Source organism: Cygnus atratus, chromosome 4, assembly GCF_013377495.2.
Source record: "Cygnus atratus isolate AKBS03 ecotype Queensland, Australia chromosome 4, CAtr_DNAZoo_HiC_assembly, whole genome shotgun sequence".
Taxonomy (NCBI): Eukaryota; Metazoa; Chordata; class Aves; order Anseriformes; family Anatidae; genus Cygnus; species Cygnus atratus.
In genome coordinates this window covers 74699146-74719939 of record NC_066365.1, presented here as the reverse complement: position 1 = coordinate 74719939, position 20794 = coordinate 74699146, and the positions used below count along the sequence as shown (strand labels likewise).

The following is a 20794-nucleotide window of genomic DNA, read 5'->3' as shown; positions in this document are numbered from 1 at the left end:
CCCCGAGGCTCCATTTCCAACCACGCGGCAGCTCGGCAGCTGCAGTTTTATCACCCTCTTACAGCGCCGCGACACATTTCCCCGAAGAGCCGAGGGTAAATCACTGCCCAGTTAGGGCTGGGTAAACGAAGGAGAAAGGAGAGAGAACGGCAGCGGGCAGAGCCACGACGACTTCACGGGGAGAGCTCAGCCACGGTGCGGGGCTGGCTTCGAGAGCCCCAAGTTTTCCCCTGTTTTCTTGGGTAATATTCGAGGTTTGACTTTTCCAGCCTCCAAAGCCAAGAAGCTGCCCAAAGCCAGGCTCCGATACGAGCGAGGGTTTCGGATGCAGCTGGCCGCCTCGTGCAGGTGATGGGAGAGACCGGCGTCCCAGTCCGACCAGGTCAAACTGGTCTGGGGAAGCAGCAGGACGCTGTAACCCCAGCCCAGCCAGCGGGCGAGGGATCGGGGCAGGGATCTGGAAGCGGAGGCTCGAGGCCAAGCACAGGGAGCCCGGAGGCAGCTCCGTCCGCGCTCGGGAGCCTCTCGCAGAGGAGGTTTTAGAAACTCCCAGGGCCGCCAAAAAACGTCAAGTTAGAGCAGGGCGAGACCTCGTAACAAACCCACCCGCTCTGCTGGGGGAAACCAAAATCAGGAAAGCAGAGATCCACCGGCAATTACAGCCCAAAGGCTTCCTGCCTCTGCGCCAGGCTGCGTTTTGTTTGGGTTTGGGTGGTAGACGGGAGCGCAGGCTGCGGGTTGTGGGCGACAGCTTACTGCTGCTAATGCGAGCCGCTCTGCACCCTCCCTCCCCCTGAAGATTAAACAAAAAAGCATAAAAACGCCGTTCTGAAGCAGCTTTGTTTAAAAACTAACCCTGCACTCACAACGGCAGCTAGAAATTGGCGTCCTTCAGTTGTAGCTTCAGTCGCTTCTTAAAGAAAAGGTAATTAAAGAATGAAAAGATAACGAGATGCACCTGAATTAGGACTCCCTCCCCTGCCTTTTACGACAAATATTTCAAAACCCAGCAGGGAGACAGCATTTTGCAGAGCTCTAGGAAACCACGCTTCGAAAAAAAAAAAAAAAATACATTAATCCCAGAAAGAAAAGGAGCAGAACAATAAAAGTGACGGAAGTTTGCTCCGAGGAGACATCTGGGAAGGTGAAAGAAGGAAGCAAGCGGGGGAAAACACACAGCATAAAGACACAAGTTAATCCAAAACAGCGAGAGAACAGCTACCCAGGCATTTCGTGTTTATACGGCGCTGCATCCAACACACAGGCGCTATAGGTTCTGAAGTCTCGCTCCGTTTATACGCACACATCCCCCTACAGAAGGCTGAACCCACCCCCAGATCTCTGAGACCCCCGAACCTCCCCAAACCCTACCTGTACTCAGCTTCTTGGCTCCAAAAAGCTGGAAAACCTCACATCTGCCTACCTGGTCTTCTGCTTGATTATGGCAGTGATTGAAATCGCGGGGCGAGGGCACGCAGGACAGAAAAACCCTTGTAGGGCCCCACGAAACGTGGTATCGCGCAGGCAAGCTCATCACCAAGGAGCCTGCTGTAGACGAACACCACGCAAAAAAAAGGCACGGCTACAGGGATGACAAATACCTATCATTTCCTCCAGAGCCTACCCTCACCGTCCCAAGTCGCCGGTGACTTCCAGCACAGGATTACTCACGGACAGAAGCAGGGAGCAAAAGCAGCCCTCGGAGGCCAGCGCGGCCCAGGGGATCGGATCAGACCCAGCTCGTTCCCCTGGCGTGCTGCATGCAGGCTCGGAGCCCGACGGCCTCTCCTCTGCTCCCGTCACCACAACCATTATTTTAATTTTTAGCTTCCCGATTCTGACAGAGAGATTCTTAAGAGCCCAATCAAGAACAATTAAATGCAAGAATTAAGTGAGAGAAGGCGCCAAACAAGCTTCGGCGTCTCCTCCTCTTCCCCGAAGTGGGATGCGAGATTAAGAGCCTGGCTCAGGGGCTCGGCCGGTGCTCTCCTTGGGTCCCCATCGATGTCTGAAAAAAAGGGTGAAAAAAGGGATGGGGACACAATTCCCGCCCTCCCGGTCACGTGCAAGCAATACGAGGTGTGCGGTGTGATTTGGGCAGCAGGGCAGGATGCAGAGCCTGTGCTCAAACAGCCGGAGAGAGCCGCAGGTTTCGGCCGATGTCCAGAGGAGCAGGAACCCAACACCTCGACCAGGAGCATCTCAAGGAGCTGCCAGCGTTGGCCGCTCAAAGAGCGAAGGTTCTTGGGATCCCAGCTTGATCTTAGCTTAATTCATTTATGGTAAAGAATACAGGTCTTCAAAAACTGCCCTGCAACCAGAGGCTAGCAGCTGCTCTGCTGCATGACAGCCGCACCCAGATTCACCATCCTTCTCCTAATTTATAAAATCCATACATTTATGGAGCCATTAGTCCGGCTCCCTTACCTTTGAGGACCAGGACCACAACCCCCAGCCCCAAGACACTCCTAGAGAAGCGACTTGTCAAACAGCGGCACGAGAGGCAGCGACAAAACCCCGCTCCCCTACTGCCAGTCTAAGGCCCTGCAAAATAATTGTCTTCCCACCCAGGAGCAAAGGTTACAATTACAGCGAGAATGAGTCAAGCCGGAAAGACCTACTTTAAATAAAAAGGGGGAAAAAATGGAAAAGTTGTAATGAAAACACGTGGGTAATTGGAAGCCCGAACAGAGGCCCATTTTTGCCTGGCACCTTGCTTGCTTCCGCTTTGTCCAAGTTGCCAACCACAAATTAAACGCTTTGGTTAAAACTAGGCACACGTTGCTCATCTCGTACCTTTAATACTTAGCCACTAGGAACTCCACATCTGTTTTGCTCTGAGGCTTTCGGCGGTGACTCAATGTTATCTGCAGCTTCGGACCGCTGCAGATAAGTGTTCCGCTGCAGATAAGTGTTCCGGAGGTGGTTTTTTTTTTTTTCCCTCCCCCTAGCAGCGGGGCTGCTTGCTTTCAGATGGAGGAACCCGCCTGCAAACTGGTGTCGGAGGCAAAAGTGGTAAAATTTGACACGAGCCGAGGAGGAAGCACAGGACCCCGACTTTTTTCTGGCTGAGGATGAAGCTTGTAAAGAGGCAGGGGGGTTAAGGAAAGCGGAGCCTGTGCCTGAAAGCAATCCCGAAGGATTATTTGGGATTTAACCCTCGCAGGCTCCGGGCAGGGCAGGTAACTGAGCCCCACGTCCCTTCAGCAGCAGCGAGGTACCTGAGGTGTACGCGTGGCTCTAGAAAAAAAGGACGCGGCAGCAGGAAGCATCCCCGCACCCAGGGCCTCCGTTAACTCGCTGCCATAAGCCGCCAGCACCCCCATTAACGGGGCAGACGCTGTGCATGCACAGAGGCGCGCCTGGGAAAAGGACTTCAGGGATAACGCAGGCTGTGTGCGCGCGCGAGGGAAGAGCCCGGACGCAGGCATCGTCTTGTCCTGCTGTCGGAGGGGATCTGGGCAGCGTCAGCCTGCTGACACTAATCGCCAACAGCCATTTCGCCCCGCTTCGTCGAGGGCTAACCTGGGCAAGCACAGGGATCGCCGTCCTGCCTCCGCTGGGCTCCCCTGCCCGCAGGGGCTCAGCACCGCAAGCAGCTGATCCAGCGCAGCCCTTCGGTGTTGGCGTCCCTCACCCGAGCATCTCTTCCTTGTCACCTGCGAGGAGAGGCCGAGAGAGCCGGGGCTGCTCGGCCTGGGGACGAGGAGGGCAGGGGGATCCCGTCCGTGTCCGCCAAGCCCCGCAGGGAGGTGCGGAGAGGCCGGAGCCAGGCTCTGCTCAGCGGTGCCCAGGGCCAGGCCCAGAGGCCGCGGGCCCAGCCCGGAGCCCCGGCGGCTCCCCCTGCCCCTCAGGCAGCACTGCTGGGCCGGGCGGGTGCCGGAGCCCTGGCACAGGCTGCCCAGAGCTTGGGGGGCTCCTCCTGGGGGAGCTTCAGCACCCGCCGGGACGTGGGGCTGGGGGGGGACACGGGGGGCCCTGCCCGCCTCAGCCACGCTGGGATCAGCAGCCAGCAGCAGCAGGCCTAGGAAGCAGGGGCAGAGCACCCCCGTCACGCACCATCTTCACCCCCAAATACCTCCCAGTCTCCAGCACAGACTCCTTTTGGCCACGGGACCCTTCCACGAGTTTATCCAGCCACCACCCACGCGAACACAACGCCCTAGGGCAGCCTGCACAGCTCGCCCCATCGCACGGAGGCGTTCGCATCGCTGACGGCACGCCACCGAGACGGTGCCAGCAGCCCCAGAAGGTGACGGTCGGGGCTCTCAGCCCGGGTTTCCCGGCGTTAACACGCACCGACACCAACAAGCAGTGCCCTGCAAACCTCCCAGGTTCAAACCGCGCTCCTCGTTAGCGCTCTGCGGGCAGAGAAGCAGAAGAACTGGTTTGGAAAGAGGAAAAAAAAAAAGAAAGAAAGAAAAATACAGATGACTGCCGATAACACGTCTAATTAATAAAGCACAAACTCAACAGGCTCGTTCAGTCTGTGCGTCCCATCTGCTTTGCCTTCAGCCCGGATGGTTCCCATATCCACGAGCACCTTTTTCCATACGGATCTCGCTGCGTGCTGACAAGCCGAAGGCGTGCCTTCAGCACCCGGGCACATATGCTCCCCTATAGCATCACCACACCTCCTTATGTCCTCCTCGGAGGCAGAAGGGACGAACAACAAAAGATAGGAACGTCCAGGATGCAAAGGATGGGCCCAGGACACTGAGGCCTTACAAAAAACCCTACAAACGTAGGAGTTCGGTATGAATTTGCCCTAATTCTTCACTATCGGCCACTCGCCCTGGCTTTAGATGGGCGCTGATCTTCCTGTAAAGCCACAGCCCCATAAATGCTAACGTTATTTACCCCGTCGCGCTTTAAGCGACGTGGCAATCAACCCAAATGAAGTGCTGAACGACGATTTATGAAGATTTATCCGCGGAGTGACCAGCCGGAGCTCCCTGAGGCCAGCGGCTGGAGCCAGGATACCCGAAGTTCAGGTTTAGAGCCGGGCATCTATCATCTCCGCGTGTTTCTGGTCCTCCTCTTGGAAATGAAAGGCAGGGAAGACCCGTACCGCAGCGTCCCTACGACATGAAGCATCCAGACACTCTCACAAACACACACACGGTCTCTAAAAGCGTCGAAAAAAATAAAAAATGAATAAAAGGTGAGGACTAAAACCGAGGTTGTGGGACCTCTCCATTGCTGTGCAGGACCATGGCAGAGCCACGGACAGGACGGGGGAGATGGAGGAGCACACGGAGAGGCTGCAGCGAGCCGGGCAAGCTGCTTCTGCAGCTTGAAAGGAAAGGGAAAAGGGAAGGGGTCAGCAGGAGGTGCAGTCAGCCTCGTGTCGTGACTACAGCAAGTGTGCTGAGATCTGAGCGTGCCACGAAAAACACAAGCGAGTTCGTTAAAACGGCAGGGTTTTACAAGAGAAGCGCCATTCATAAGCCTTCCGGGAACTGGGAAGAGCTGGAAGATGGTTGCATCCCATTTCGGCGTCTGAAAAGGATTTCTCCCAAAGTCTCAGAGCTGGGAGAAGTTTTGAGACTCGGCAACTGGGGATGGCCTGCAAAGACTACAGGGGACAGAAAATTTGCCCCTCTCAAACCGATACAGCCTAGCAGAGCACTTCTCCCTCTTTCTCCATAGTGTAGGATGCTGGAGAGACCCACTCTGGCACTAGGACAGAGGCAAGGGCAATTTCTCTGGTCGTTTACAAGCCTCCAGAACAACAGGAAGCCATTGATCGCACGCTGCTGATAGTCCTGGTGTGCTCACCGCCCTACAGCAAGACAGGCTGACTCACTTACCCCAGCTAAAAAAAAAAAAAAAAAACACAAATACCAACACAACTCCATCTGCTAGAGATGGCCGTCCATTTTTATTTTTATTTTCCAGGCCAGGAAGATGCAGGGTTTCATTGCTCTGGGTGGATTTCACGAAAATTGCAATTTTTCAACGAGGTTAAAGCCTCAAGAGGCAGAGAGGATGCAGTCAATTCCCCGCAAGCGTCTCCTCTATTACTTAATGCATGCCCCTAACTGCTGCTGGCACCTGCTCACGAACAAACCAGCAAGAATCGGCCCTTGAAAATACAGTCTGTTACCCTCTTTACGTAGCGCGAGGGATAAAGAATGGGACCGAGTGAGAAACATCCTCTTGGGAAAGTCCGAGCCACACCTAGGATTACATACAAGAAAGAAATGAGCCAAACGGGGAAAGCCAAACCTTTAATAAAGGGAAACCTCCAGGAATTTGATGCAATTGGGACGCAAACGAGCCACCTGCAATGCCAAGCCCCCTTGGGCTCAATCCCACCCGGGGCCTGGCCACGGAGAGGAGAGAGGGGCGGGGAGGATCCTGCAAGCGTGGAAAAATCCCTCCCTGAGCCACCGGGGAAATTTCCTGTGGGAAATCGTGGCCGGAGCAGTAGACTGGACACAGGCAGCAGACTTGCAGAATGCTACCAGCAGCTTTTCTTCTTTCTTCCTTTCTTCCGGGTTATTTAGGAACGGAGCTAACGCAGATACAAGAACAAAGTAAGAGGCACAGAAATTTAACCAGGCTCTCTGGCTGCACCAGGACGGTACGGGGGGAATCCGGGCAGCAGCCAGCGCTTTGGAATAGGCACGGAAAAAAAGTTTCCACAGGAGCTTGTTTCTTTAAAGTCAGATGTATTAGATCATCTCGTCCCCTAGAGTACGTTGTTTCCTAATGCTTTGCCCAGACCGATTTCAAATGTCAAAAGCAATGCTGGGTGTTTTGTTTTGTTGTTTTTTTTTTAACTACCTTCAGTCCCCACAGAGCCAGTCAAGGAGGGGAACTTTAGACTGTTCTGTCTTTCCCATTAAAAATGCAATTATCGGCGCAGCCTGATTACAGCATCTCCCAGTCATACAGAATCTGTGAGAGGCTGCAAGAACAGCTTGCTTTTCAAATGGAGTTAGAGAAATTAATACACGTCTTTCAGAGCTCGGTGTTCACATGCCAATAAAATTTGCAGGAAGGCATGGGCAACCGCTAGGGAGGAGCATCCCTTCGAGAAAGCTGCCTTCAGAAAAGGACATGATGCAAGGCCCTTGCGAAGTACTTACCCCGAATTAGTCATGGCTTTTAGAATAGTCTTATTCCTCTTGCTTTTCAGTCTTCTCGTCCAGTTAACGATGAAAAGCCTTTGTGACAGGAAGGACATTTTTAGATGTCAGCTCATGTGTCCTTGTGGATGCGGAAAGCCGTGCCCGAGTGAATGTGAGAGATGTTTGCTTGGGTAAAGTAACGGCACACGGGGCTAAAATTAAGGGAGCTTCAACTCCCCTTCCCAGACACGAAGGCAGTAAGCATCTCGCAAGATTTAGTTCTTGGATAACCGTAAGTGGGAATTAGCGCTACAAGCTGGAAACATCTGGATACAGATAGTTAAACAAGATAGCGTCGCCGGGTCACAGCTGGTTTCCACATTTTCATCTCGTCCTACCAAAAGGACGGAAAGTCAGGCGGTCAGGGCACCCGTCGGAGTCACAAGCTCTGCTGTGGGTTACTCGGGGTCCTCCGCATCAGACGTTAAAGACAAACGGATGAAACCAGGAGCAAGTTCCCTTCTCCACCGCCCCATGCCCAGGCAGTCCCCCAGCCACCCCTGCCTGGGACGGCTCAGCCCATGTCAGACGTGGTCCGACACGCGCAGGAAAGAGGGAACTGAGAAATAAGCTTTCAAAAAAAAAAAAAAAAACCAAAACCAAGAACGCCGAACCCTTACATCGGCTCACCTCTGCTACGTGACAACTAAGCAGCTCTTCACACCTTAATTCCCTTTTGATGCTGGGGCGATAGCACGGCCTCCTCCTCCAAGCACCAATGGACCCCACCAAGTACCTTTTCCATTTTTAAAAGAGAAAAACACCTAACGCGGATGAGACAGGGCTTTCCCCTCAGTTACTAACAGAAAATACAAACAGGAAGTACAAAAATCTTGCTGCACAGCTGGCAGCAAGAAAAAAGGGAGCTCACAGGACAGGAGCAAACCACCGAAATCAGCTACGCCCGACTTTCAGAGATGACACGGCTTAGCGTCTTCTTATTAACACTGAATCCTCCGCAGGATGTTTTCTGCTAGGAAAAAAAGCAGAAGTGTTGCTTTTTCAGCTGCCCATTACATAAATGGAACTGAACGAGCCCCACTTCAGAATAAGCATCTCCCTTTCATCCCAAGCATTAGGCGGCTCGAGTGGGAAGCAGCCGGCATCGTCGGACATTACACACGTTCTCCAAGTGAGAGCCTTCAGGCTTAGAGGATTTCAAAAGCCAGCACTTGAACGAGCAGGGAAGCCCAAACTCATTTTTCATTTTGCATCTTTCCCTTCCAAGATGGGGAGCAGCCCGCTCTGGCCTCCCAGGCTCACTTCAGCCCCAACCTGGGCTCAAGGAGCCTGCACACAAGGCAGGCGTCGATAAAGAGCAGGATGGTAAAGGGCAGGGAAGCTCAGGGAGGAGAGCTCAGAGAAGACGGGAATATGAAGGAGTTTCAATTTGTCTGTCTGAAGCCAGGAAAGACTTAACCAGCAGCCATCCGTGCGCTTAAGCTGCTAAGAAACAACGCTGCCCAGAGGAAAGAAAAGCCACAAACGGAAGAATTAAGTGGGCAAGTGCTTGACACGAGCGTGCTATCTGTGAACAGGGACAATTTATGGAACAGGCTCTCAAAAGCCGAGGAGGATGGGTAAAGAAAGGGCCGTGGGGGTACTGCCAAACCCTGCCTGTAAGCACCTTCTGCCAAGGCCACCTCTGGGCTCTTGGCTGAGGGCAGGCGCTGGAGAACCCAACAGAGGGGAAAATGGATGAAAACGGCTTCTCGGCCCCAAACTGCAGGGCAGATCTGCCACGAGACCGTGGAGCGACCTGGCTGGGCTGCCCTTCCTGGCTCAAGGCTTGCCACGGGACGGACAGACAGACAGACAGACCTCCTGACAGCATCTGTGCCGGGGTCTGCGGCCGCAGCATCCCCTCTGCTCCAGCCTGCACCGATCGGAGGGGCGAGCTCGCAAGGATATCTGAAAGAAAAACTGCACCAAAGCCTCGGAGCTGTACTACACAGAGCCAGGGTCCGAAATAAGCCCAACTTCTGGGAAGTTCAGCACCATCGTGCTCTTCAGAAAAAAAAATCGTATATCAGAAACAAGCAGATTTTTCTGAAATAGCGTTTCTGCAATGATTATTTTTGCTGTCTCCACGACGTATACCTGCACAAGCTCAATACCTTCAGCAGTCCCATTTGCAGTCTTGGACTTCAAGACAGAGCGAGTGGATCCGTAACCCGGGACGCAGTGGCTTAGGGATGGTTTGGCAGCTGGGGCAAAGAGGCAAGGAGATAATCCAAAAATCATGAATTTCTGAGCTAGGTCCACAACAGGACAGCCCAAACCTGTGCTCAGGAATGTATTTAAAGCTGCTCTTTCATTAGTAAGAATGGGTTTAGGTACTGCAAACATCCAGTTCCTCTCCTCCATGCCGCTCCGTCCCGATTTTCCCCAGGCCTCTGACTTGTGCCCAACGCCTCTGCAACTGGGACAGAGCCCAGAGCCAGGATTTGGGGTCAGATCCACCACAGGAGTGACTTTGAGAACGTAGTTTGAATTCTTCCTAAGCTTTGGAGCATTTTATTCAATGTTCTGACCACTTGGAATCAGAATTAGCTCCCAGCTTCCAAAAACAGAGGAAGCAAAGCCACTAGCAACGAGAAAATTGACTCTAACGTAACACCCAACGCTACAGGCCGACGGGGTCGCTTGGGGGCACATCAGACGACCACAGATAAATTGGGGCCGTCGGATACACATGAGAACCGGCTGAAGAACACTGAAGAGCTACAAAAGGTCCCAGAAAGACTCATTTGAGGGGGATGTGAAATACCGGCATACCTCTGACGGAAGGCATTGCCGGGACAGCTCTCAGGGAACAGAGATGCAAGTCGGCAGCCCAAGTCCGAACGACCGCTTTGTGTCACAGCAGCTGTCCGAGGCCACGTGGCCTCCCAAGGCTTGATGCAGCCTCGCTCTCTTGTGAAATAGACTTAATAAAATAAATAAAAAATAAATAAAAATAGAGCGAAACCAGTAGGAGACCTCTGATTCCTCCCAGAGCAGAGGCTGTAACCGCGGAGGGCGGCAGAAAGGCAGTTTATCCCTGATGCCTGCAGTGCTCTTATTCAACCCCCTAAACAAGGCTTCAACCCTATAGCCACTTCGGTACTTCCACCTTAATAAAAACAACACATTACCCCTTAATTCCTAATCCTGGTGCACAGAACTGCATCATCACAGCTGAATCACAGCTGAAAGCCAGGCAGCAAAATGACACAGCACAGCGCAGCATCTGCTCCTCGCTCCTCTTGCCACCCTTTTCCCAAGGGGACCAGGACAGAACCTGTGGGGTTTGGCGGGGGCTGCCGACTGCCGCACCCTCACAAGATCTTGGGGGAAGCAGCCTGCCCCTCTCACAAAACAATCCCCCAGCCTGTTTCTCATTCTGGAGACACGCCGGGTCCGGCAGGCTGCCAGCATAACCCGGAACCCAGCGGCAAAAGGCAGCCGGTCCTTGGGATCAGAGGACAGGAGCAAAACCCCTGAGTGCTGCCACAGCTCAAAACACATCTTGCCTGGCTGGGAGGCTTTGCCACGCTGCGGATCCGTGCTGGAGCAGGGAGATAAAGAAGCTGGAACACTCCAGGCTGCAGGGGATCAGACCCGAGAAGAGGTTTTTGTCTTTTATTCCGCCCTACCTCAGCCTCGAGCTGCAGGGAGAGGAAGGATTGAACCCTGAGCGCTGGGCTCTCACTTGGGAGGCTGCTCGCTGCAGGCAGAGGCAACGCATCCCAAAGGAGACGAGCTGCAATTCGTCACAGGGGCAGGCTAATCTCCCTGCGAAAGCCCTGCGCCAGCAGGCCGGTCCTGTTAAAGACAAAGCTCGATCAACAGTTTTACTGGAACAGGCAGAATAGAAGCACTCCTTCCCACAAGGAGCTTTCCAGAACGCAGTTTGCAGAGCCAGCTGGAGCACGGAGCCGGGGCTGCCTCGGAAAGCCCGGTCCTTTCCCCGTGCCTCACCAAGAAATCTCCACATCGCTCTGAAAGCGCTCTGAAAGCTGGGTACTGGGCTAACGCCCATGCTCTTCATTAATTACGTGCATTTCTGAAACTGCATCACCTTCACAAAGCAGCGGAGCAAGAAAAATTCAATACCGAGCATAAAGAGGCCAGCTCGGCTGGCCAGCAATGCATCCCCGACGCAAGTGGGTGACATTTTGGGCAGGCAGGGCTCCAGGCACCAGTTCCCTTAAATCTCTGTTCTGCATCACGTTTCTTAACCTCTGAGGCACTGAAAAATGAAATTCCCGGTACGCACAGCACCCTCCCTGTGTCAGTAACCGTTTAAGAAGCTGCACTGAGAAGCACAGTGAGGAGTCCTTAAAACGTGATTTTAAGGATTCTCTCCCAAAGCGAGCCGAACCATCAATAGGTTTGAACTTGCCCTCCACACCCGGCTCACACCCAAGCAACCCAGACCGCAGGCAGCACGGGGAGGAATTCTTTTGGGGCCCAGCAGTGCCAGTTTGAACCGATTAAAGCACAGCTTCGGTCTTTCGGCCTGCCACGGGGCAACGGAAAAGCCCTTGCCCCGCTCGCTGCGCCACCTCCTCCCACCGTAAGGAAGAAACGAAGCAAGGACTGAGCAACTGCAAAGCCTCTCGCTTCCTAAAACCAGCCAGAGCTGTGTGATCTTGCAGGAACTCTTAAAAAAAAAAAAAAAACATGGAACAGGGCAATCCCTGGGCTGGGATGCTGAGGAGCTTCGTGGCCCAGGAAGCCCGGCTGGAGTTTCCAGCCCAGCCCTGCACTCAGTCGGCCCTCACCAGCCCTCTCTGCCTCATCCCCGAAGCATTTTCCCCTGTCACAAGTTTCCACTTCTGCCATGCCTGTGTGCGTACACTCGTTTGTTGTCCATTCACCAGTCTAAGCAGCTTTCAGAGGGGGAAAAAAAAAAATTTAAGTTTCTCAGCCCTACAGTTCAAAAGGGTGTTGTGGTGGGGGGAGGGCTGGGCTTCTGGGCTTCGCTCCACTTGGTCTGGAGAGGAAAATGAAAAGGGATGTTCCCAGATGCCCCACCGAGGGGGCAACTGATGCTGTGTAATTAGTAAAGGCAGTGGCAACCCGGTAATATCAGGCCTATGACTGCTTGTACGTACTCAGGCGAGCCCCTCACGGGGATGTCTGACTAGCTGGGAACTGACCAAGGCCTCAACGAGACCAAGGCAGGCCAAGCAGCTCCGGACAAGCTTAAAAGACCAGCCTGCAATGCCAGCCCCCGCTGGGCAGAGCTGCTGCGGTCACACACGAGGGAATAAAGGGCTTTTGGAAAGGGGGGGCTCGAAGGGAACGACGGCAGGGAGCCGCAAGGCCTGCGTGGAGGAGCCACGGCCCGCGCGCTGCTCCCAGGCCTGCCCTCTCCCCATGGCAGCACCGGGTGACGGAGCAGCTGCGTCCGGGCCACTCGTCCCGCCCTGCCCGTCGAGCTAGGAGGGAGAAAACGGGAGCAGAAGGCTCCCCAGGTTCCTTTTTGCCTTGCCACGAACAGGCACGGTCGGGCTGAGGCGCATCCTTTCGGAGCGGCCCCCAGTTTTTCGTAGTTTCTCCCCGACTTCCCACGTGCGGAGGGCTCCATATGGAAGTTACGTAAACCCAAACACCCCCCAGGATATTCAGCAAAACGACAGCTACCTCTGTGCCAGCTCTGAAGTCGGCTTAGCAAGCCTGAAGGAAGGCAAAGAGCGAACCCTCTGTCGCACAGGTAAGCCACGACCACGCGAAGCACCATCGAGCCTGCTGTCAACAACACTTTGCTGAGACCCGGCCGGCTGCTAACGCTGACAAGGAGCCCCTGTGGGATCACCACCCGTTTCTGTCACCTTCCCACCTTAATACGCTCCTGGAACCAAGGTGGAAAATGCTCGAGCAGCCACCGAGCCCTCAGCCTCCCTGGGGTCTCAGCGGGGAGGTGATGGAGAACCACCAGAAAGGCTTCCTCGACGCACCAGAAAGGAGACAGAGAGGGGGGGGGGTGCTCTTAAAGACCACGTTGTGTAAACGAGGCTGCAGGCCGCCCATCCCACACCTCCTTTAAGCACGCCGTAAGATGTACGTCGAACTCAAGCTCATCCTTTCTCACTGATCTCCACAGAGAGCAGAGATTTCGCCTCAAACTGCCCCAAAGCGCCCACGAGGGGCTGGGTCGGAGCTCTCACCCCCCAGCTCCCTGCTGCAGTCAAAGAAAAAAAAATAAAATATTCCCTAAGCACTCTAGATGAGGCCAGGAATGAAAACGATGCTAGACGAGCTGGTTAAAGATTTTTATAAAAAAGGTAGTGCTACGTAAGAGGCTCTTCCATATCCCCACAGTAAACATGTACAGCCTGCCCGAGACGACTTTGCCAACCTGTGCAGACTGCCGGAGTCCAGCAGAGAGCTAAAAGGCAAATTCAGACATCACGCAGCAATCTACACACGATACCTCCAAAGGTCAGAACGATGTGGAAAAAAAGAAGCAGGAATACACAAACCCACTGCCCTGTAGAAAGATTTTGAAGGGCTGAACGAAGCAGGACCAAAGAGCAGGAAAACCGTCCAGAAAACTGCAAAGTAAAACCCTGCTGATCCTGAAAACGGCCTTCCCATTTCTCTTCCATGTATTCCTATATAACCTTAGAAAATAACGTAACCTCTAATCTAAAGCTCAGCCCCAGTTTTCCAGCTACCAGGGTATCTGAAAACAAGCCCCTGCCATGGGGTCAAAGATCCTGCCTCGTTCCCGACCCGCCATCTGAATGAAAATGCAAATTCTACACGGCGGCCGGGATCAAAAACATCTCTCTGTCTGTAACTAAATAGGTTTAAAGTCTCCTCAAGAGAAAATCTTGAGGATTATCCGTGCTCTCCAATTTATTATTCATTTCCAACTCATTTCTATTCATCCCTCATCCCTCATTCAGGCCCGGCACATGTGGCATTAGCGTCTTCTAGGAGACGCGGAGCTGCAGCTTTTGTGCCGCTGCGGGCAGACCGGAAAGCAGTGCCCTGCTGACCCAGCAACGCAGAGGGACGGGGGGAGACCTCGGGCTGTATTTCTGCTTAGAGACTACCAAAACACGCGCACACGCAGCTGACAGCGGGCTGGGAGGCTGAGGCTTTGTGCCGCGGAGCAGCCGGTTTGCAAAACAGTGAAACGGAGAGGTTCCGATGGAGCCACTCACCCACTTCACCGAGCGTTAAGCAACGCCTGAAAATCCGCGCGGACCCGTTTATTTTCCAGCTTCCCCAGCACATCCATCAGTGCTTCGCTTTTGGAACAAAACGGAGATGATTATCTGCTGGCACGGTAAGAATATTATGCAAATGGTAAAGCGGCAAGGGGAATTTTGCCCGCTGTCCTGCCTCCCTCCGCCGCCACGGGAAACAGGCTGGACCCTCAGGAGCCGCAGGTTTGATGCCAGAACATCCCCACGCTGCGCGCGGTGCCTGGAACAAAAGGCTGCCCCTTTCCCAGAGCGCCGCTGGAAGCCCTCGAAACCACTAAAATGCTTTTCCTTTTTTTTTTTTTTTTAGATTTTTATTTTTTCAGAAGCAGATCCCGTTCTTCATAGCTCTGCTCTTACTCAGCAGATTTCCTTCCTTGGGGGCTGAGATCCGCCGCTCAGAAGCTCCGAAGGCCGCCGTGCTGCCCGTCCCTTCTGCCTCGCCGCCAGCCGCCCCACCTGAGTCTCACTCCTGGCTTTTCCTCCCCTAACCTCCTTCGCCGCCGAGGCACGTTGCTCCTTCCTCCAGCTCCCTTCCCGCTCCGGCAGCGCTCCTCCAGCCTCCCGCAGCCCGAGCTGCCGCTCTCACCCCCACATTTTCCTCCTCCCCGCCAGGAAGCGGCACGGCGACTCTCGGATCTTCCCAGCTCGCGCTGACCACCCCGCGGCGCGCTTCTGCAGGTCCCCCCTTTCCCTTCCTTTTTTTTTTTTTTTTTTATTTTTTATTTAGAAGGATGAGTAAACAGAAAACCTTCCGCAGATGTGCCGAGACCTCTCCTCGGGTCACATCATCAGTTACCGTGTTAGTGCTTATCCGAAAGCCCCCGAGGACAAGATTGCTGCTTCAGAGGGTGAAGCAAGAGGTGCCCAACCGGGCGCAAGCCATCGCTGCGATTAATAGCGGGACCTCGAGCTGGTGTAACGCGCGTCTGGGCCAGGAACAGATTTCCTGGCTGCAGAAAGCCCTCCGACACGGACTATTACTGGTTTGCGTTAGTAAATTATGCCGCAGCACCCCTCGGCCAGCTGCGATTTGTGAATGAAGCGTTTGGAAGTCCCAGGGTAACAATCAAGGCGCTGACTCTGGACAGGCAGGGTCTCGAGCAAGGGACGGACCCCACGCAAGCCCAGAGATAAAGGAGGATCCCTCCGTCGGTTTGCCCGTACCGCAGCTCGCCACTGCCTAAATCACTTAACCGCAGCCAATATCAGCGTTCCCAAAGGCAGCGGCACTCCAAAAAGCCCCGGAGCCACCTCCGCGGCTCCCCGTCCATCCCATTCACGTCACCCGCTGCTCTGCCAAAGGTAAGGACGAGACCGCGTGCGCTCGGCACGCTGCGTGCTGTGAAAAAGCAAAGGAAGGAGAAAAGAGGGTGGCTGGGACCAGTGCGGGGGTGCCCTGTGGTCAGAACCCCCCCAGGTCCTCGCACAAGAGCCCGGTGAAGGCGAGCACCTGAGCACGGCCCCCGCCGACCTCCTACCTCCAGCAGCCGAGCCGCGCACCCCAAGGAACCTCAGCTGCTCTCCGCAGCCCCGGGCAAGGTCACCGCCGCCGGGGTGGAGACCGGGCTGAGCTAAACCCCTGGGCTTTAGATCATCCGAACAGTCCCAGCTCGCAGAGCTCGTTTCGAAACACCAGGCGCGATAGGGGCAGGCAGGCATCCAAAGGGGAGGCACGCCGAGCCGCGGCGCGCTCGGGCGCTGATTGATTCGCTGCTCGTACCTGAGCCGAGGCTTCCTGTCACCTCTTACTTAACGCGGACACGCAGAGCCGACAAGCTCGAACACGTCAAACTCTGTTTCTAACGCTGGTATGCGGCTACAGCTCGCCGGGACCTCTCCGACCGGGCCTCTGACAGGCTTTTATTGATTTATATTCCAGCGTCAAAGCGTTTCAGAGCCCCCAAGTTACGAATACGGGCCTTCAAGCTCCTCACCTGCCCATATCCTCGGCACCCATCACCGGGGCACGCGGACACTCAGAAACGGCTCGGCTGCAGCATGCCTCACGCCTGCCGGGCTTTCCAGGCCAGCTTCCCCCGTTCCAGCCTCTCCAAAAGAGACCGAAACGAGGGGACGAAGGGGGAGGAGGACGGCTGCGAGGTGACGGGGGTGAGCCCGGGCGCCTGCAGCGCCTCCGTGGCGTAACTCACCTCGTGCTCCACGCGCAGCGCGGCGGACGCCAGGCAGGACGGCTGCGCCTCTCCTTGAAACACGCACGGGTTCGGGAGGGTGAGGGGAAGGAGCCTGGCTTCCCTTCACCGAGGGCAAGGGGACAAGGGGGATGTCTTCCCAGAAGAGCCACGGCTTGAGCGAGGCTACAGGGCAGGAGGCAGAAACCCTCGTTAGAGCGCTCAAAACGCCTCGGGCACTTGGCTGGGGCGCCGGGAACGCACCGACACGCCGCACCGGCTCGGAAAAAGCTTTTCACATCACCTCGGTGGTTCGTTCCCCCTCTCCGCGCGTGTCCTTGGCTCCCTGCAGCAGCAGAGGGCTTGCAAAATCGGTGACCCCCCCCCCCTCCCCCCGAGCTCCTGCCCCCTCCTACCTGTAACGCCTGCCCCTGGTCTCGCGCGCGGGTTCTCATTTCGCTTTAGGAGAGGCGGCGCGGCGGGACCTGGCTCGTGCAGGAGAGGCGGACGTTACGCTCCCGTCCGCGCTTCTCAAGCTGCGGACCTCTGGTTTCCCATCGCAGGCCCAAATTACCATTAATTACCCCGCGCGCAAAGCGGAGCTGCTTCGACAGGAAGAAATTAGGCCAACAAATTATTCTGGAACAAAGAGGGCTCGCCGCCTGAGGAAGCGATCTGCCCGCGCGTGGATTCAAGGGGGGGGGGGGGCGTTCCCCCCGCGCTCTGTACGAGAGCGGCCCCCGCTCCCTCCCCAACAGCCCGCTGACCTCGACGCCTGTCGCGGTAGCCGCCGGGACTTCCCACGCGACCACGACGTCAAAACGCAGCCCGCCCTCGAGCCGCTTCAAACTTTCGCTCGCCGACGTGCGACCGCCGCCGACGCTCTCAGCCGGGCGATTCGGGGCGGGGAGAGAGAGGGGCGAGCAGGCACGAGGCTTTTCCCGAGTCGCCTCCCGCTCGACGCCGCGGCTCCTTCATTCCCCGCCAGCTCTCACAACGTAAACGCCGAGCAGGCGCGCGGCCAGGCTCGGGGATTTGGAGTTTTGTCGCCCGCCGTTGGGTTTAGCACCGCCGCCTCCACGCTCCCAGCAGCGCGACGCTCGCTGAGACCCGCTACCAGCCACGCTCTGCCCCCAAATACCTACTTCTGCCCCCAAATGCCTACTTCTGCCCCCAAATACCTACTTCTGCCCCCAAATACCTACTTCTGCCACCCGGACAGCTCACCCTCCGGCCCCGGCGGCCTGACCGAAGTCGCGAGGAGACCTCCGCCTCTCGTCTCGCCTCCCCTGCCTCAAAAAATCCCACTAGAGAATATGGGATAGAGCTACAGAGACATTCGCCGCAGCTTCCCGGACCAGGCTGGATGCGTGGGTGAACTTCAAGGTCTCCTGAAGGAGTCGGCCAGAGAAAATTGAGGCTGAGCCACCTCGGGCCTGACGGCTGCGCGGACGCACGCAGCACGGTGCTTGCTGTGTCCGAGAAGAGGGCTTCCAGCGTCTTTCTGGGTTTAACGAAAGGAAACTAGTCAGGAACGAAGCTGATCGACGCGCTTACAGCTGCTGGAGAAAGAGGAAGGTCCTTTAGCCACGCCGAGGACCAGCTGCTCCCGGGGAAGGCGCAAGAAATCGCCCTGGACGCTCAGGGAAGCGCTTACTTATCGGGAAATCTCCCCCTGATCCCTGCACGCACCCATTAAGCACCGCGGCGCACGCCCCGTGTACGAAATATTAATATTAAATATTAACCCCTCCTCACGTAGCTGAGGATGCCGCAGTTACCCGATTCGGGCACCGACCGCCCCGACCGCCCGACCCCCTCCCCGCCCCTAAGCACGAGGCACAGCCCCCCGGCACAAAAGCGGCAGCGTTTTGCGAGCGAATCGGGGGGAAATCCCGGTACCCGGAGGGGCCGGCAGCGAAACGCCCGACGGCCCTAAAAGCAGCACGGCATCAGCAGGGAAGGGGTTAAGAGCAGCGGGATGAAATCAGCCCGCAGACCCGGACATTTCCTACCTCCCGCGCGCCTTCCTGGCCGCGGGCTTTCCGAGCTGCTTCGCCTACCTGGTCCCATCTCAACGGCTTCCGCCGCGGCAGGAACGGCGGGGCGCTGGGCGCAGTTTAAGGGGAGAAAACTCGGGGCGGGAACGAGAGCAGAAACCGCACCTCTCGGCCGGGCGCAAGGTACACGCGGGCGAGCGAGACGCAGCCACCCCGCGGGGAGCAGCCGGCACGGCTCTGGCAGACCCGAGCCGAGCGCCGCGGGCCATTTGCCACCCCCCCGGTCCCGCCGCCGAGCTCCGACAGCCCGAGCACAAGGAGTTTGGGAGCAGACGTTGGCCACCGGCTCCAGGGGGCGGGGAGGGAGGCGCTTGGGAAGGCTCTACCCCGAGGGCGTCAGCGCAAAGCGGCACCGGCTATTTGGGGGTGACGCTTGGGAGGAGCGGAGCCGTGCGTCCCCTTAGCCCGAAAACAGCACGGCCGGAGCAACGCCAGGGCAGCAACGCCCCCAGAAGCCGGAGACATCGGATTTCCGCGCCGCCCGGCGATTTTTATAAACCGTTTTTACAGAAAATCGGGCAGAACCGCCCCGCGAAGCCTCGCCGCGAAGCCCCGCGGAGGGGGAAGGCGGCAAGGCCGGGTTTCTCTCCCCGAGGCTCTCCCCAACGAAACTCCCCGTCTTTTCTCGAAGCCCCCGCGCGGAAGGGAAACCAGAGCCCCCCGTATCCCCGCCGCGTCCTGCGAGCTCTCCGCCGGCGCAGAGAGAAGGGATGACGAATCTGGGAGAGCGCTCCGCGAGCGACCGAAGCAAAATTCCTGAGGCTCTCGGCACGGACCCCGTTGCTCCTTGCGAAACTCCCCAGCTGGAACCTCGCAGCCAAAGAAGCCAGCAAACATCATCTTCCCTCCTCCCTCCGCCGCCGGGCGCGGGCTGGGATGCCTTTCCGCGACGCTCTTTGGGGTTTTAACGTCACTCCATATTTAGCAGGAGGAAAGAAGGAGAAAAAAAAAAAAAAAAAAAGAAAAAAGAGAAAAAAAAAAAAAAGCCTCCCTTCCTTCCTGTCGCGTTTTCCATCCTCGCCGAGAAACGAGCGAACGGGGCCGAGGACGAGAGCGGGGCAGCGCCCGCGGTGCAGCCCTCGGCCGCCGCGGGACCCGCGCACGCCGGCCCCGTCAAGTTTTACGCCCCCGATATCGGGGGGGGGGGGAGCCGTCACGGCGCGGGGGTGCAGCGTTTGGGCACCCGTCCCGCAGCATCTGACGGGGGATGGAGGAGGGAAGGGGCCCCGGCCCCGCACCACGGCGCCCACGTGCGGGGCGGGGGCAGGCGGCGGTGGCCCCGCCGCCCGTAGGGGTGACCCCAGCCCAAATCCCGTCCCGGGGCTCCCCCGTCCGTGGGGAAGCGCCCGTTGGGGGGGGGGGTTTGGGGCCGGTCGACGCGGAAAAACCCCGTGCAGGTATGGGGGGCGGAGGGACAGGAGGAGGGGGAAGAGAAGGAAGGTGAAGAGGAAGAGGAGGAGGAAGATGAGGAAGGAGAGGAGGCGAAGGAAGATGAGGAAGGAAGGAGAGGAGGAGGAAGGCGATGAGGAAGACTAGGAAGAACAGAAGGAGGGAGATGAGGAGGAGGAATATTGGGAAGAGGAGGAGGAGGAAGAGGAAGGAAGAAGTGGAGGAGGAAGAGGAAGGAAGACGAGGAAGACCAGGAGGAGGGAGATGGTGATGGGGAGGAATACTGGGAAGAGGAGGAGGTGGAGAAGGAAGGTTAGGAAGAAGAGGGGGAGAGAGGAGTAAGAAAAGCAGGAAGAGGAGGGAGAGGAGGGAGAAGAGAAGAAGGAAGGGGAGGAAAAGGAGGAAGATTAGGAAGAGGGGGAGGAAAAGAAGGAAGACTAGGAAGAGGAGGGGGGTGAAGACGAGGAAGACTTGGAAGAAGAGGGGGATGAAGAAGAGGAGGAGGAGAGGGAAGACCTGGGGGGAGAGGAGGAGAAAGAGGAGGAGGGGGAAGACGAGGAAGAGGAGGAAGAAGAGGGGGAGGGTTAGGAAGGAGGAAGAGGAGAAAGAAGAAGAGGAAGAGGAGGAGGAGGAGGAGGAAGATTTGCAGGAGGCCTCCGGCCTCCACCCCCCCGGCGCCGAACGCCCCCCCCTCACCCCCTCGCCCCCCCCCCTTACCTCTCAGCTGCGGGCGGCGGAGCCGGGCGGGCTCCCCCCGGGCTCCCCCCCGGTTCCCCGCGGGGCTCCCCCGGGCTCCTCCCGCTCTCCGCCGCCCCCGCTGCCTCCCGCCGCCGCCCAACGGCTCCGGTGCGAGGCCGCGGCGGCCGCGA

At 56.8% G+C, this 20794-nt stretch overlaps 1 protein-coding gene across 2 annotated transcripts in view; it reads right to left on the bottom strand.

Moving 5' to 3' along the window:
* The window catches only part of PTPRA (protein tyrosine phosphatase receptor type A), a 104813-nt gene extending 84030 nt beyond the window's left edge, over positions 1 to 20783 (bottom strand). The window contains exon 1 of one of the 2 annotated variants that reach the window (XM_035547485.2): positions 20643 to 20783. The gene's annotated coding sequence lies outside the window, so the exon portion shown is untranslated. Of the gene's footprint in view, positions 1 to 18539; positions 18702 to 20642 lie in introns of those variants that run through there. The other variant, XM_035547487.2, reaches the window with a different exon arrangement.
* Positions 20784 to 20794: the final 11 nt, after the last annotated feature.